This window comes from Jaculus jaculus, chromosome 8 (genome assembly GCF_020740685.1).
Source record: "Jaculus jaculus isolate mJacJac1 chromosome 8, mJacJac1.mat.Y.cur, whole genome shotgun sequence".
Lineage (NCBI taxonomy): Eukaryota > Metazoa > Chordata > Mammalia > Rodentia > Dipodidae > Jaculus > Jaculus jaculus.
In genome coordinates, this window is record NC_059109.1 from 136,541,784 (window position 1) to 136,559,995 (window position 18,212).

The 18,212-nt window shown below is 44.6% G+C and overlaps 1 long non-coding RNA gene and 1 pseudogene across 1 annotated transcript in view; both read left to right on the forward strand.

The window, feature by feature from the left end:
• Positions 1 to 18,212, forward strand: part of LOC123462794 — a 77,355-nt gene that overhangs the window by 6,533 nt on the left and 52,610 nt on the right. The window lies entirely within an intron of this gene.
• Positions 8,014 to 9,253, forward strand: LOC101600985 (annotated as a pseudogene).

The window sequence follows — 18,212 nt, forward strand, 5'->3', positions numbered from 1 at the left end:
GCGGTCTGGAACCCATGGCAATTTCCGGAGCTCCAGCTTCTGCTTGGAGTACCCAATGTTCTGTCTGAGAGGCGTAGCTTATCTTTCTGTCTCTGTTTCTTCTTCCCATTTCTATCCAATTACATCTGTGTCACCTCTACCTATGGCATATTCATCTCTAAGATATGGTCAGATCTAATACTTAAATAAGACACAGACCTCCCCTCCCTCAATTTATCTTGGGTTATAACTCCTTGGCTTTTAAAAAATTGCCAAGTGCAAGGCCATGAAAAAAGTGAGGGGCAGAAGGACAAAGTAAAGCCATGTTCTTTTTATTTTATTGTATTTTTGAGTGAAAGAGGGAGAGAGAGAGAGAAAATGGGCATGCCAGGGTCTTTCAGCACTGTGAGTGAACTCCAGACATGTACACTCTTGTGCTACATATGTGACATTGCATGATTGCGTTACTGTGCATCTGGCTACGTGGGACCTGGAGACTCGAACATGCATTCTGAGGCTTTGTGGGCAAGTGCCTTAACCACTAAGCCATCTCTCCAGCCCCCACATTTTTTTTTTTTAATATTAAGGCTGGGGATGGCACCCAGAGCATCATGCATGCTAGGCAACCAGCCCACTACTGAGCCGTATCCCCAGCCCTGCTTTCACTTTTTCGTTTGGGACAGGATCTCACTAAGTTACACAGGCTCATCTTGAACTCTCCCCATAGCCCAGGTAGGCTTTGAACTTTCAATCCTCCTGTCTCCCAAGTAGCTAGGATAACTTGTCTGCAGCACTAGGTCCAGCACATCATGATGTTTTTTTGCCCCCAAAGTCTTGTAGGTTGAACCCCACTCGGCTGGGATCTCAGAACACGGGCAGGACCCATGCTCTTGGAGCCATTCGGCGTTTGTAAGGATCTCTGTTTACAAGTTTCTCTCTGCTTAGGGTTTAGGTCTTGGAGCAGCAAAGTGAGTTTACATGGAAACACCCGAGACATGGTGTTGTCTAGGGGTCCATAAACGCACCCCCACCATGGCTCCTGAGGTGTGGAGGGTTATGGCTAGAGGACCCTGTCAGTCAGAGGTGGGGCTGAGTTCGAGGTGGAGACGGCCCTGCTTCCCTTACATCTGGATGCCTGGTCTGGTGTGGGGGGGCGGTCTTAGGAATAGGAGAAACAGAATTGGGTACAGGATGGGGGACTCCTATAAGAGTGCTCACAGTACATCCTAAACAGAAGTGCTGACAGACCCCCCCCACCACCCCTTCCTTTCCTCTTCTTTTCTAGTTTAAAATTAATATTCAGGGTTTAGTCTCCACCCCTCCTTTTGAAATGGAATTTTTATCTCTTGATTCATGCTACAAGATAAAATCCCTGCTTATCCAGTTGCATGAATAATTGATAAGCTCTTTCCAACTTGCCAGAAGCAACTTAGCAGTCTCGCCTTGTGGCCTGGAACCCCTGGCAATTTCCGGAGCTCCAGCGAGAGGCCTGCGCAATTTCTGCTTGGAGCGCGCCGCGTTCTCTCCCTGCGGTGCAGCTTAGCTCTGCGTGCGGATGCCTGAGCCGCAGATCAGTTGCGGGGCGTTGCGGTGGTGGGGGGGACGTCAGCGTCCACCTCGGCTTTCTGAACTCCCGTCTGTGGCAGGTGTGAACCTGGGTTTCAGTGGGAGTCGCCCTGGCTGGCAGCCTCAGGGTTCACAGCATTAATTAACTCTAATCTGCTCCCTGATACTTTCAACCAGGCCCACGACATGAAGGTCTTTCTTTTCTACATGTTTAATGGACGTAATGAGTTAACAATAAGAACCGTGTTTAGGTTCCTTCATGCATTTGGTTCTCTGGCCAGGGCTGTGTGATAAAAAGCAATGGGCTGTTATATCTGCCAACCTGGGTTCCCCCCCACCCCCCTTTTCTTTTAAACAGGTCTGGACAGCTACCTGTTATCTTTGGCTCATGTTAGCTTAAAAAATTATTGTCCATACTATAGAATGCCCTAGTTCTTCACGGTGGAGGTAAATGCCCCATGAGGTGGCACTGAGGGTGCCAATCGCCCCTAAAAAAGGTTGGCAAGGAATTGTTCCTCCTGCCCTCCCCTCCATGTGCCAAGCATCTTCCAGGTGACAGACATTTGACATGGCTAAGACTTGCTTGTGCCTTAATACAGCTGCTTCAGAAAACAGTTGGGAGCAAGCGGAGCCGTTGTGTCTCGCCACAGGGGACAGGGACCTTGACCGAAGACACTGACATTTACCAGCACGGGCGTCCATTTCTCCTCTCTCATTTGAGGAAGGTGGGGAGAAAATAAACTGGAGTTTTTATTATTATTATTTTTTTAATTCTAGTTTGTTGTTCCAAAGCTCCAGGAAATGAAGAAACATGTCATCAGTTTAAGCAAAGTGAATGCTCTCTGTGCACCCTAAAAGTCTCCAGTCTAGAGGGAGACTGTGGTCTTGGAGTCTTGGCTCCTTCCAGACGCACGAGTTGTCCACTCTGCAGAGAGAGCTGTGGGGGACATGGATGGTGTGTGGTGGCCCAGGTGAAAGGGGCACAGACCCCAGACTTGGTCTCAGGCGGAAGCTGGTAGTTATCTGTTGGTATGCTTTTTTACAAAATTAAATTAATGGATTTAAAATTTTATTTTCAGATTTTAAATTTGCTTTTTTTAAAAAAATACTTTATAAATAGGCATTAACTAATATAAACATATTTTTAAAATAAATAAGAGAGAGAGACAGAGCAAGTACCAGGGCCTCCTACCACTGCAAACAAACTCCAGATGCACAAACCACTTTGAGCATCTGGCTTTACGTGGGTACGGGGGAATTGAACCTGGAGCAGACAGGCTTTGCAAGCAAGCACCTTTATCTGCTCAGCTATCTCCCCAGCCCTAATATAAGCATATTAATGGCATTTTAGCTATGTTAGGATTTACTGAAATTTTTCCCCTTTGGTTTTGTTTTCAATCGAGAACTTCAGTGTATGAACATACTGCAGTTTGCTCATATTCCCGTGTTGTTATACACTTTTGTTCCCTGTTTCATATCCCCATCTCACTGAGAACCTCCTCCTCAAAGTAGTCTTTCCTCTCTATTGTTCTTTAGTTCTTTTTGTCCTCCAAGTCAAAATGCCCATGGGTTCAGAATGGTGCAGGTCCTCTGGGGTTTTTGGCAACCAGCAGTTGTCACTGGGAGGACAGGACAGTGCAGCACTCCTTCGTCCTGTGGCTCTGACGTTCATGCAGGTGTGCTTTCTGTTGTTTTGAGGCAGGGTCTCACTCTGGCCCAGGCTGACCTGGAACTCTTTATCTAACCCATACTGGCCCTGAGCTCACGGTGACTCTCCTACCAGGATTGTAGATACGCACCATTGCGCACAGATTGTCTGTGTGCTTTGACAGACCCGCTAGTGAGCATTTCTTTGGAGACTGGTTCCCCAGGTGTCTGTGGTGGCCTCCTTCTGTACCCTCCCCCAGTGTGAAGGCTCTTGTTGGGATCCCCAGGCTGGGTGACTTACTGGGGAGTAGAATGTGTGGTGGGTGTCCCCTTGATTCTCTCGTGGCGTGTAAGGGTTAGGGGACAGTGCTTGCCAGCCTGCCCTGTGTGGAAGTGGCGCCACTTCTTGGGACCCAACAGCAGTTTCATGGGTAAGTTGTACATTCATTGGGTCATAACAGCCTATCTTGAGCAACTGGTTTCAGTGAACGGGGTGATGAGGGCAAAGCCAGGCCCCACACAGGACCTGAAGGATCCTGCAGGATGTCGGCACCCAGTAATGCTGCGGCAACATGGTGGCCGGAGGCGAGGAGCCAAGCCACATCCTCCAGTGCCGCCTTGGTCATCCACCAAACTTCCAGGGCACCAGAGGAAAGGAAAAGAGGAGGTACCTCGGTGGTGAGGCTTCCTGGGTTTAGGCTTTGTTTTCCTTTCTTTCTCAGTTACAAAGAGGCCCTATTTCTATTCCAGAAATCCATAAAGCTCAGAAAAGGTAGATAACTGTGTTGTTCAGCAAGCACTGGTGGGCATGAGGCACTGGTGGGCACAGGGCACAAATAGGGCTCAGGGAGGCCTCTGTCCAGTGCAGCGAGCACTGTGGACAGCTGGTAGAGTTCAAGTTTGTCCTCCATCCCAGACCCTCGTGCCAGGAGAAGCTGGTCCTTTCAAGCCTGACTGCAGAGCCCCTCGAGAAAGTATAGATTCCCACGGGAGGCAGGAGACGCACATCCCTATGGGATAGAGGCCAGCAAGGAGGCTACGACGCGCTCATGCCCCAGGAAGTGGTGGGAAGCTCCGCTAGCAAGTTGGTGGGACCCCAGCTCTGGAGGATGGGACCCGGTGGGGACATTCGAGATGACTTCAGATGCCCTGGACAGGGCAGAAAGACCTGTTCTCTTTCTCAGGGGCTTGTGTAAGAGACAGTCTCTGATGGGAGTTGGTGTGCCCTTGTCAAGCTCTTCCTCAATAAAGTCCCCAGGTGTGAAGCAGGGAGCCCATCTAGCCCATATTTGACTTCAATGCTCTGTTTTTATTGCTCTTAAAAAAGGGTGGCCAGACTAGGTAGATGGTTCAGCAGGTAAAGACACTTGCTTGCAAAACCTACCAGCCCAGGTTCTGTTCACTAGCCAGATGCACATCTGGAGTTCATGTGCAGTGGCAAGAAACCCTGGCACTTCTTTTCTTTGTCTCTCTATTCTTGAAAATAAATAAATATATATATACTTAAAGGGTGATCATCTTTTCCTTACTGTGAGAAATATCACCTTACTTTTATTCCATCACATTTTTCTTGAGGTGTAATTTACAAGCAATAAAGGCAAGACTTTTTCTTCTTCTTTTTTTGTTTTAATTTTTTTTTGAAGTAAGGTCGTACTCTAGCCCAGGTTGACCTGGAATTCCCATGTAGTTCCCAGGTGGCCTCAAACTTCATGGTGATCCTCCTACTTCTGCCTCCAAGTGCTGGGATTAAAGGTGAGTACCACCACGCCTGGCAAAACCAGACTGTTGGACGGGCGGTTCTGTGAGTGATGAACGCATACAGATGCGCTTGTATGTTTGTTTTTCTTTTCAAATTTTTTTATTAACAACTTCCATGATTATAAAAAATATCCCATGGTAATGCCCTCCCTTTCCCCACTTTCCCCTTTAAAACTCCATTCTCCATCATATCCCCTCCCCCTCTCAATCATTCTCTTTTATTTTGATGTCATCATCTTTTCCTCCCATTATGCTGGTCTTGTGTAGGTAGTGCCAGGCACTGTAAGGTCATGGATATCCAGGCCATTTTGTGTCTGGAGGACCACGTTGTAAAGAGTCCTGTCCTTCCTTTTGGCTCTTACATTCTTTCTGCCACTTCTTCTGCAATGGACCCTGAGCCTTGGAAGATGTGATAGAGATATTGCAGTGCTGAGCACTCCTGTCACTTCTTTCCAGCACCATGATGCCTTCTGAGTCATCCCAAGGTCACTGCCATCTGAAAAGAGAAGATTCTCTACCAAAAGTGAGAGTAGCATTAATATAAGGGAAGTGCTTACTGGGCAGTTTGATGAGCATAGTATATACCTTTAGCCAGACAGCAGCAGACGTTACATCCCTAGGGCTCATGACTGCCCCTGTTTTAAGTTTTCAGTATCAGGGATGTATTCCCTCCCATGGAGCGGGCCTCCAGTCCAATTAGAGGGCAGTTGGTTTCCACCATGGACAGATGTGTCACTATTGCACCTATTGGCTCCTTTGGCCTGGCTGGCCAAATATAAGGCTTGCAGAGTCCACTGTTGAGTCTCTTCATTTGTACCTGTATGTTTGAAAGAGTTCTGTTACCTTAGATCCTCCCGTAGGGGTGACAGCCCTTTTTACTCCCAGTCGTGGCAGCCAATAGTCTGTGTTCTGTATGATAATCTCGCCTCTTGTGGCTTGTCTCATAAACAGAACCACAGAGTGCATAGTCCTGAGTCTGGCTTTTCACAGTCTATGGAACGTATCTGGCGTTATGCATTCATGAGCTGTGTGTTTGAATTGACGAGTAGCTCCGAGGGGAGAAATATACCATAGTTTGTTGAAGGATGTTGGGGTTATTTCTCGATTTGCGAGTTCCAAGTAAACTCATGCAAACATTCAAGTACAGGGTCTCATGCGAGTCGGAGCGTTCCCGTCTGTAACCGTACAGGTGAGATGGCTGTGCAGCGTGGTTAGAGGATGTGAGAAACTACCATGCTGGCTTCCAGAGCAGGTGTCCAGTTTGTCATTCCAGCGTGTGTGCACGAGCAGTCCCCTGGCTCCGCATCCTTACCCACACTTGGCACTGTTTGAAGGCTTTGGGTTTTGTTGGTCTCTTGGGTCTGGAGCTGCCCACAGTGCGGTTAGAGCTGGTATTCTCCCGCGACTAACGGCATTAGTGTCTTCTGTGGGCTTATTTACGAGTTGTGCGCTTTCTCTGGGGAGAAGTGTCTGTTCAAATATGGAGCTAAAGCTTCTCCAGCTGTTGATGGTCATTTTCTTCTCCTCCTCCGCCTCCTTTTTATTTTTTGTTTCTTTCTTCTTCCTTCCCTCCCTTTCCTTCTTCCCCCTTTTTTGAGACAGGGCCGTATGTAGCTCAGGATGGTCTTAATTACCTATGTAGCTGAGGATGACTTTGAACTCTTGATCTTCCTGCCTCTGCCTCCCAAGTGCTGGGTTGGCAGGTGTACACCACCACATGTGGCTCTTATTAAATTTCTTAATAGTATCTTTTGAAGGTCATAAGTTGTTAATTTTGATGAAGCCTAATTTTTTATTTGTTTATTTGAGAGAGATACAGAAATAGTCAGGGAGAGAGAGAGAGGGAGTGAGAGAGAATGGGCGCACCAGGGCCTCCAGCCACTACAAATGAACTCCAGATGCGTGCACCCCTTGTGCATCTGGCTTATGTGGGTCCTGGGGAATCAAGCCCAAGTCCTTTGGCTTTTTAGGCAAGCGCCTTAACCGCTAAGCATCTCTCCAGCCCTATTTGTTTCTTTTATGGACTATACTTTTGGGGCCATAAATAAGAGATATTTGCTTAATAAGTAGTCACAAAAATTTCTCTTCCATGTTTTATGTTGAAGGTCTTAGGTTTTACATTTAATTTTTCAAGTTAGCTTTTTGGATATGGCAAAGGTCTACATGGAGGTTAATTTTTGTCATGGACATGCAATTGTTCCGCCACCGTCTGTCGAGATCATCTTTTCTCCGTGTAGCTGTCATTGTCACTATGCTGGGAACAAGTTGCCCTAGATTCTCTATTCCATTACCATGTCTTTTTTTCTTTTTCTTTTTTGGCTTTTCCAGGTAGGGTCTCACTCTAGCCCAGGCTGACCTGGAATTCACCATGGAGTCTCAGGCTGGCCTTGAACTCACGGCGACCCTCCTACCTCTGCTTCCCGAGTGCTGGGATTGAAGGCGTGCGTCACCACGCCCGGCTTTACCACGTTCGTTCTGTCTTCTACACCACATTCTCTAAAAGACCTTCACTTTTTAGTAAGTCTGGGAATTGTATAATGGGACTTTATACTTTGAAATGTGTGGCTTTATTCTGACTTTATTTATTTTGTAATTAATCAACTTGTTTTGTGCATGTGTCTGTGTGTGTGCATGTTGGTGTGTGAGTGTGGACCTGCGTGTGTCGCAGCCCGTGTGGCGCTCTCGCTGGTGGTTACTCTTCACCTCACTCGAGGCAGGGTTTCTTGCTGTCCATTGTGCCCGTTGCCAGAGGCCAGCATGGGTTGTCTTTCTTTGTCACTCTCCACCTCTTTTCTTTGCTTGCATATGTGTCAGTAATGTGGTCTGTGTGGTGAGTGTGCGACTTAGCCACCATGCGTGTGCCCATGGGACGCCCCCGCACGGGCCTGCAATGTCAGAGCAGACCATCCTGTCTCCAGCTCCATTACTTTTCTGCCTATTTTTATTTGAGCACCTGTTAGCACCACTATGCCAAGCATAGTGGGCAGGGTGAACCAGAGTTGGGTAGAAGCAGGTGGGCACCCCTTCCTGGCCTCAGTGCAACCACCCTGAGGAGGATCAGACATGGCCCAGAACTTGAAGGACTTTGAGGGACGCCTTCCTGTTGGGCCTCAGGGCATGGGCATGTCCCTAGAGATGCTGCTAGGGGGCAGTAGTCTATGGTGTCTGCAAATCTGGGTTCACCGTCAAAGGTAGGCACAGAGCCATCTTCTTTAATTGGATTGGTGGCATGCGACAAGACCTCATCCTAGCCAAAATTTTCCCTTCAGAATCTCCTGGTTCCAGTATCCTATCACCTATGACATTTGGGCCAGACCTTGAAAAGTCTCCTAGCCCAGAGGCTCCAAAGACCTGTAGCTGGTGGACACCTCCCTGCGTGTGTTGTCTTGACCCAATACCCAGGAGCTTCCCAGCGTGTACCAGCGCTCAGTGCGAGACCGCGAGGAACGAGCGCTGCTGTCCGTCGTCAGTGAGGTGCTCAAGAGTGTGGTGGCCAAGTTCGGTGCCTCACAGTTGATCGCCCAGTGGGCCCAGGTGTCCCTGTTGTTTTGAAGGGAGCTGACTGAGCGTGCCAAGGATTTCAGCTGCATCCTGGATGGTGTAGCCATCACAGAGCTCTGTTTTAGCCTAGAGTCCACAGCTGCTGTAGAGGCCAAACAAGTGGCCCAATGGGAGGCTCAGCGGGCCCAGTCCTTGGTGGAGAAAGGAAAGCAGGAACAGTGGCAAAAGTCTGCACAGGCCGAAGGGGACGCTGAGGCTGCAGAGAGGCTTGGAGAAGTGCTGAGTAAGAATCCTGGCTATGTCAAGTTCTGAAAATCTGGGCCACCTAGAATGTCTTCAGGATGACGGCCATGTCACAGAACAACATCAGTGTTGGGGCTGACAACCTGGCTGAACCTGCAGGACGCAAGCTTTATCTGGGGAGGGACAGCCTCATCCAGGTAAGAAAGGAAGAAGGTCATCAAGAAGCCCATCTCCAGAAAGGAAGTGGGTGTGTTTCTCTTCCACTTTTTGAAGAGCCAGCTAGGGGGTCCAGCACATCCCACCCTGACTGCGGTATCATGTCGTAGTCCCTTGGTACTCACCCAATCCTTTTTTTTAATTTTATTTTTTCCAAGGTAGGGTCTTGCTCTAGCCTAGACTGACCTGGAATCTGCTATGTATTCTCAGGCTGGCCTGGAACTCACAGTGATTCTCCTATCTCTGCTTCCTGAGTGCTGGGATTAAAGGCGTGTGTCACCTTGCTTGGCCGGTCCTGTTCTTGAATTAAGGAAGACTGGAGCCCAACCTCTTTGGAGGGAATGACTTTCCTCCTCCCTGTATTGGCCCAAGGTGGGGTTGGGACAGTGTGATTTCTCAGTGATTTCCAACAGTGTTGTTCCCTCCCTCCACTATCTCCGTGGGAGGAGATAACCACATCCCAGAAGTTCTCAATAAATTTTTATTAAGCTTAAAAACAGAACAAAACAAAAAACTTATTGATCCTGGAGTTTGCCTTCCTTCCGCCCCCCTCAAACTCTGGTGATTGTCAGGTCTCTGCCCTCCACAGGACAGGGTCACAGAGGCACATAGCCATGCCCAGCTGTTTATGTGGGCCCTGGGGATTGAACCCAAGTGGTCTGCCAGCCTTCCTCAGGCCCTCACGACTGCACAGGATGCACTCAGCTGCTGAGCCGTCTCTCCAGCCCACTCCGCCTTACTTCTTGAGACGGGGAGCCTTACCGAACGGGGCACTCATTGAATCACCCCAACTATCCAGCCAGCCAACTCCGGGATCTTCCCATCTCTGCCTCCCCAGGGCTGGGGTTACCGGTGTATGCCCCGTGCCTGGCATTTATGCGGGTGCTGGGGAATCTTAGCTCAGGTCCTTAGACGTGCACAGCAACATTTCACCCACTGAGCCAAATGCCAAATTCTGCTTTTTCTTATGCATTTAAAGAAACCAACTTGTTGCTGTCTCCGAACACTCCAGAATACGCATGCCTAGCTTTGCACTGGAGATGTGCTGGAGACAGGGATAGGGTCACACTGGGGATGCGTGTTTGGAAGAGTTATCGCCTAAACCTGTGTGTTGAAGTGTTTCCCCTAGCAGCTTCAAGGCTCAGGGTTAACATCAAAGCCTTTGGTCCATTTGGAGTCTATCCTTGTGCGTGGAGAGAGATGAGCATCTATTTTCATCCTTCTGCATGTAGACATCCAGTTTTCCCAGCAACATTTGTTAAAGAGACTGTCTTTTCTCCAGTGAATACTTTTGGCATTTTGAATCAAACATGGGACGGCTGTGGCTGCCTAGGTTGGTGTCTGGGTCCCCTATCCTGTTCCAGTGGTCTGCGTGGCCGTCTTTGTGTTGGTCCCATGTTCTTGTTGTCACTCTGGCTCTGTAATGTAGCTTAAAATCAGACTTGGTGACACCACCAGCCTTGTTTGTTTTTTTCCACCAGCCTTATTTTTGTTGCACAGAATTGCTTTGGCTATTTGAATCTTTTTTTTATATTTACAAATGAATTTCAAGGCTGGTTTTTATATACCAGTGAAGACTTCCATTGGAATTTTTTATGGGGATTGCATTAAATCTGTAGATTGTTTTTGGTAAGATAGCTATTTTCACAATATTGATCTTCTAATCCATGGATGTCTTTCCATTTCCTTGTGACTTCTTCAATTTCTCTCTTGAGTGTTTTTAAACTTTTCATTGTAGAGATCCATCACTTCCTTGGTTAAGTTTATTCCAAGCTATGCTATTTATTTTATTTTATTTTATTTTATTGAGGTATAGTCTCACTCTAGCCCAGACTGACCTGGAATTCACTATGTAGTCTCAGCACAGCCTGGGACTCATGGCGACCCTCCTTCCTCTGCCTCCTAAGTGCTGGGATTAAAGGCATACACCACCACGCCTGGCTTTGAGGCAATTTTGAATGGGAGTGTTCCCTGGTTTCATCCTCAGGATGTTTGTTATTGATATATAGGAAGGCTACTGATTTTTGTGTATGAATTTTATATCCTGCTTCTTTGCTGAAAGCATTTATCAGCTCTAACAGTTTGCTGGTAGAGTCTTTAGGGTCCCTTATATACAGAATTTATCATCTGCAAATAATGATAATTTTACTTCTTCCTTTATATTTGTGTTCTTTTATTTGTGTCTCTTGTCATTGTTAGATCTAAGACTTCCAGTACTATATTAAATAAAAGTGGGGAAAATAGACACCCCTTTTGTTCCTGACTTAGTATAAATGCTTTAATTTTTCTCTACTTAGTATAATGTTGGCTATAGGTTTGTCACAAACCACCTTTATTATGTTGATATCTGTTCATTCTACTCCCAGTTTCTTCAGGACTTTTATCATGAAGGGATGTTGAATTTTCACAAATGCTTTTCCTGTATCTATCGAGATGATCATGTGCTTTTTTCTGTTCAGTCCATTATTTGGCATATTACATTTATTTATTTGCATATGTTGAGCCATCTGTGTGTCTCTGGGATAAAAGCTGCTTAATCAGGGTCAGTGGTCGTTTCAGTTTTCCTATATTCTGTTCGCCGGTATTTTGTTGAGAATTTTTGCATCTATATTCATGAGGAAAATTGGTCTGTAATTTTCTTCTTTTTTTTTTCGGTTTTTCGAGGTAGGGTCTCACTTTAGCTCAGGCTGACCTGAAATTCATTATGTGGTCTTAAGGTGGCCTCGAACTCACAGTGATCCTCCCACCTCTGCCTCCCGAGTGCTGGGGTTAAAGGTGTGCGCCACCATGCCCAGCTACTGTAATTTTCTTTTTTTGTTGTATCTTTATCTGATTTTGGTATCAGGGTAATTCTGGTTTCATAAAATGAATTTGGCAGTATTCCTTCCTCTTCAATTTTATGGGAAAGTTTGAGAAACACTGATATTAGTTCTAATAGAACTCACCAGCCAATACATGTGGGCCTGGGCCTTTTTTAGTTGGGAGAACTTTTGTAACTGCTTTGATCTCAGAGCCTGTTATAGGGCTATTTAAATCATATATCTCATCTTGCTTTACTTTTGGGAGATTATGTATATTTAGGAATTAATCCATTTCTTTAGATTTTTCATATTTAGTGGAGTATATGTTCTTAAGGTATATCCTTATAATTTTCTGAATTTCATTGGTATCTGTTATAATGGTGCCTTTTTCATCTCTAATTTTATTAATTTGCATCTTTTCTCTCTTTGCTTTGGTCACTTTTACTAACAGTTTATCTATCTTGTTTATCCTTTCAAACTAACTCTTTGTTTCATTAATTATTTGTATTTTTAAATTTTTAACTCATTAATTTCTGCTCTGATCTTTATTATTTCTTTTAGCCTGCTTGTTTTTTTGGTCTGGCTTGTTCTTTTTCCAGGGCCTGAAGGTGAAGCATTAAGTTGTTTACTTGTGACCTAATTTATTATTTTTTCCCCCTTTTTTGGTTCTTTAAGGTAGGATCTCTCTGTAGCCCAGGCTGACCTGAAATTCACTATATTGTCTCAGGCTGGCCTTGAATTCACAGAAATCCTCTTACCTCTGCCTCCTGAGTGCTGGGATTAAAGGCTTCTAATTTCTTAATATAGGCACTTGACGCTATCAATTTCACCCCAAGGACTGCCTTCATTGTATTTTATAGGTTTTGGTATGTTGTGTTTTCATTCTCATTTGATTCTATGAATTTTTAAAATTTCCTTTTGTTTTCTTCAATGACCCATTCGTCATTCAGAAGCGTACTGTTTTAGTTGACATGAGTTTGTGTGTGTTCTATAGTTTTTCTTGCTGTTGATTCATACTTTAATCCCATTGTGATCAGATACAGAATAAGGAATTATTTTAATTTTTCTATATTTGCTAAGATTTGCTTTGTATACTAACATATTATCTACTTTAGAGAAAGTTCCATGTGATGTGGAAAAGGATGTGTATTCTTTTTTTAATATATTTTATTTATTTATTTGAGAGAGAGAAAGAAGGAGGGGGAGAGAGAAAGAGAGAATGGGTGCACCAGGGCCTCCAGCCACTGCAGATGAACTCCAAATGCATGCGCCCCCTGTGCATCTGGTTTACATGGGTCCTGGGGAATCAAACCAGGATCTTTTGGCTTTGCAGGCAGACGCCTTAACTGCTAAGCAATGTGTCCAGCCCAAGAATGTGTATTCTTTAGCATTTGGATAAAATGTTCTGTAGATGTCTGTTAGGTCCACTTGTTCTATGATGTCATTTAATTCAGGTGCTTCTCTGTTTATTTATTTATTTTTGCTGGGATGGCCTGCCAGTTGGTGAGAGAGGAGTACTGAAGTCTCCCCCGCTACTACTGTGCTTGGGATTATCTGTGACTTTACTTTATCTAGTAGTTTTTTTTTTTAATGAAATTGACATACCTTGTTTGGTGCATGTATGTTTAGAACTATAATGTCCTCTTGTTGGGTTTTTCCTTAATCAGTGTAAAGTGACCTTTATTTCTTCTAACTGGTGTTGGTTTGAGGTCTACCCTGTCAGGTATTAGAACAGTTTCCTAGACCCATTTGCTTGAAATACCATTTTTCATTCTTTTAACCTAAAATAGTGTCTGTCTTTTATGGAGAGATGAGGTTTTTGGTTTGGGGGGATTTTTTTGTTTTGTTTTGTTTTTGAGGTATGGTCTCACTCTGGTCCAGGCTGAGCTGGAATTAACTATGGAATCTCAGGGTGGCCTCGAATTTACAGCGATCCTCCTACCTCTGCCCCCTGAGTGCTGGGATCAAAGGTGTGCACCACCACGCCCGGCTTGGATCCTGTCTTTTAATACAGTCTTCAAGTCTGGTATTTTGTTTGGAATATTGAGACTCCTGATGTTGTAAGTTATCACTGACAAGCGCATGTGTGCTCTGCCCTTCTGTTCGATTTTGTAGGGCTTGCTGTGGTTACTGTCGTGCATTAACCGTCATTTGAGCATGTTTTATTCTGTACTATGGCTTCATGTGTGGGCTTCTCATGCTCTTCAGACAAAAGGATCTTCTCAAGTATTTTCTGCAGAGCTGGCTTTGTGGTCTTGTATTCCTTCAGCCCGTTTTTATCATGGAAAGTTCTTATTTCTCTTTAAATTATGACAGCCATATTAGATGGTCATAGTAACCTGGGTTGGCAGTGTCTTTCAGAATTTGGACGCCATTCTAAGCTCTTCTGGCTTTTACTTATTTTATTTCCTTATCTTTTTTTTTGACATGGGGTCTCACTGTAGCCCAGGCTAGCCTAGAACTCACTCTGTAGTCCCAGGCTTGCCTTGAACTCACAACAGTCCTCCTACCTCTGCCTCCTGAGTGCTCAGATTAAAGGTGTCCACCACCACACCCCACCACACGCTCCTCTGTCTTTCAAAGTTTGTTTTGAGTAACCTTCTGTTAACCAGATTGGCTTGCTTTTAGAGGTAAATAGGTATGTTTCCTCTTACACTTTCAATGTTATCTTTGACTTGTTTATAGTTTAATTCTAATATGGCGAAGAGAGGCTGTTTGCTGGTCTTGTCTGTTTGGTGTCCTAAATGTCTCCAGTATCTATATTGGCATTTATTTCCCTTTTGGGGAACATTTTCTTCTATGATTTTAAATATTTTTATTTATTTATTTGAGAGAGAGAAAGAAAGAGAGAGAGAGAGGCAGACAGATAGAGAGGAAGAGAATGGGCGCACCAAGGCCTCCAGCCACTGCAAATAAACTTCAGATGCATGAGCCACCTTGTGCATCTGGTTTACGTGGGCCCTGGGGAAGTGCCTTAACCACTAAATAATCTCTCCAGCATCCCTTCTATGACTTTGTTGGAAATACTATGTCTTTAGCTTGGAATTCTTCTCCTTTCATACTCTGAATTGATCTCTTCATATTGTCCTGAATGTCATGAAATCCTGACTCATACCTTCTTTCTAACTTGTCTTCTCTTTGCTCAAATGTTCTAGATCTGTCTTGTAGCTCAGATATTGTGTCTTCCCTTAAAAAAATGTTTATTTATTTATTTTAGAGAGAGAGAGAGAGAGAGACAGATAGAGAATGGGGGTGCCAGGGCCTCTAGCCATTGCAGACTAACTCTAGACACATGTGCCCCCTTGTACATCTGGCTTATCTAGGTCCTGAGGAATCAAACCCAGGTCCTGTGGCTTTGCAGGCAAGTGCCTTAACCGCTAAGCCATTTCTCCAGCCCTCGGTCGTCTTCGTTGTCTTCTTCAAGATTTTTTTTTACTTTATTTTATTTATTTGAGAGAGTGGAGGGGGGGGGGAGAATAGGCATGCCAGGACCTCCAGCCACCACAAATGAACTCCAGATGTGTGCACCATCTTGTACATCTGGCTTACGTGGCTCCTGGGGAATCAAACCAAGGTCCTTTGGCTTTGCAGGCAAATGCTTTAACTGCTAAGCCATCTCTCCAGCCCCTCTGTCTTCTTTTTGATTCATTGTATTGTTGAGACTTTCTGCAGAGCTTTTTGTTTAATGTTGACTTGCCACGTTTTTAATTTTGAGTATTCCAGATTGGTATTTCTTCAGTATTTCTATTTCCTTAATCATATCATGTATCAACTTCCTTATTTTGCTAAGCTGTTTCCCTGACTTCTCCTAGGATTCCTTTAGGAGTTTGTTTCCTTCTTTTGTTCCTGTCATTCTTTTCTTCGATTTCTTTGAACATACAATTGTTCTTTTGAATTCTCTGTCTGGCATTTCATCTAACTCACTCTCTGGCTGAGCCTGACCCTAGCTGACAATGTGGCTGCCACAAGCTGTGGCTCTCCTGCCCTGTGCGGGGTCTTGCCTGGGTTAAGAATTCCGTGTGCCCTTCACTTTCTGGTGGGAGAGAATATTGTGTGCTACATTGCCTTGTTTTCCTTCCCTCGTGGCTCCCATCCCACCATCTTAACCAGAAGTTCTGAGACAGTAAATTTTCAATTGTCCATTGCCAGTGTATAGAAATGTAATTAATTTTTGTGTATGGATTTTGTGTCACTGTGACCTTGCTAAGCTTACTTTTTACTATTAATAATTTTTTCTTTTAGTTTTTTGAGGTAAGGTCTCCCTTTAGCCCAGACTGACCTGGAATTCACTCAGTAGTCTCAGGGTGGCCTTGAACTCACTGCAATCCTTATATCTCTGTCTCCCAAGTGCTGGGATTAAAGGCGTGTGCCACCACTCCTGGCCCTATTAATAGCTTTTTTTATCCTTTATTTAGCTATGATTGGAATTGGACCCAGGGCCTTTCTCATGTATGTGTGCTAATAAAAAACCATATCAGGGGCTGGAGTGATGGCTCAGTGGCTAAAGGTGATTGTCTGCAAATCCTGCTGGTCCAGGTTTGACTCCCCAGTTCTCATGTAAAGCCAGATGCACAAGTGGCTCATGGGTTTAGAGTTTGTTTGCAATGGCCAGAGGCCCTGGTGTGCCCATTCTCATTCATTTTCTTCTCTCTCCTTCTCTTAGTCTCTCTCTCTCTCTCTCTGCTTTCAAATAAATAAAATAGTTTTTTTAAAAAAGCCCCCCTGCCACTGTTCTTCCTCTTAGTAATGTGAATGCCTTTTCTCTCTTGCCATAATTGTTGGATACAGTATTGGACAGGAGAGCTGAGAGCTGACCCCCTTGCCTGGCTCTGGATCCAGGGGAAACACTGAGTCTTCTTATTCTTCTCGGTCCCATATTCCCCCCTTCTGTCCTCAAGCTCTTTCTCCCTCCATTTCTCCTCCCCCACCTTCCCTCCTTCTGTTTACACGTCAAGCTTGTCTTTTCTCCTTTCCCTCATCCCTCTTCCTGCTCATCTCTTGATACTCACTCTTGATTAACATTCTGTCTTTATAGGTTTTACCCACAATTGCCCCCTTATATATGCATACTCATAGATAATGTAAGCTAGGAGCCCCATTTCAGAGAGAACATGTGGTTTTGGTCTTTCTAAGCTTGACTTGATATACTATAGTACTATTATTTTACTATAAATTTAATTTTTATATACTGCCACATAGAACTCCATTGTAAATATACAAACTTTAATTATCCATTCACCTGTCAGTGGACATCTAGACTGATTTCCATTCTTAGCAATCATAAACTAAGGAGCAGTAACCATGAATGAGCACGCAGCTCTGTTGTAGAATGTGGAGTCACATACTCAGTCACATACTCAGGAGAGGTATAGCTAGGTCTTGTGGAGATTCCGGTTCTGATTTCTCGAGACACTTCCATACTGATTTCCATGCCTGCTGTACTGGTTTTCACTCTCACCAGCAGCATTCCTCGTTCCCCTCATCCTCTCCAGCATTTATTACCAGTTTTCTTGATGATAAGCATTCTAACTCAGGTAAGATAGTATCTCAGAGTGGTTCTAATTTGAATTTTCCTGATGGCTAGGGATGTTGAGCATTTTGAAGAGTGTTTATTGGCCATTTGTGTTTCTTCTTTTGTGAACTGTCTATTCATTTTGTTAGCTCATTTAGTGATGGGAAGATTTATTATATTTTGGTGTATAATTTTTGCTGTTCTTTGTAAATTCTAGTTATTAGTCCTCTGTCTGAGATATATCTGACAAATATTTTCTCCCACTCTATAGACTGTCTATGAGCTTTGCTGATGGTCTGTTTTGCTGTGCAAAGTCCTGTTGGTTAACTCTTTTTTTGTGTTTTTAACTGACAACTTCCATAATTATAAACAATATCCCATGGTAATTCTCTCACTCTCCCCATTTTTCCTTTTGAAACTTCACTCTCTGTCATGTCCTCTCTCCCTCTCAATCAGTCTCTCTTTATTTTGATGTTATGATCTTTTCCTCCAAGTATGATGGTCTTGTGTAGGTATTGCCAGGCACTGTGAGGTCATGGGTGTCCAGGCCATTGTGTGTCTGGAGGAGCACATTGTAAGGAGTCCTACCCTTCCTTTGGCTCTTACATTCTTTCTGCCACCTCTTCCACAATGGACCCTGAGCCTTGGAAGGTGTGATAGAGATGTTTCAGTTCTGCATTCCTCTGTCTTCTCAACCCCATGGTGCCTTCTGAGTTATCCCATAAAACAAGCTTCTCTAATCAAAAGTGAGAGTAGCATTAATATATGGGTATGAACATTAAGAGAAGTGCTTACTGGGCAGGTTGGTAAGCACAGTATATACATTTAGCCAGACAGCAACCGATGTTACACCCCTAGGGCTCATGACTACCCTGTTGTAGGTTTTCAGTATCAAGGATGTATTCCCTCCCATGGAGCAGGCTTCCACTGAAATTAGAGGGTGGTTGTTTTCCCCCATAACACATGTGCCACCCATTAGCTCATTTGGC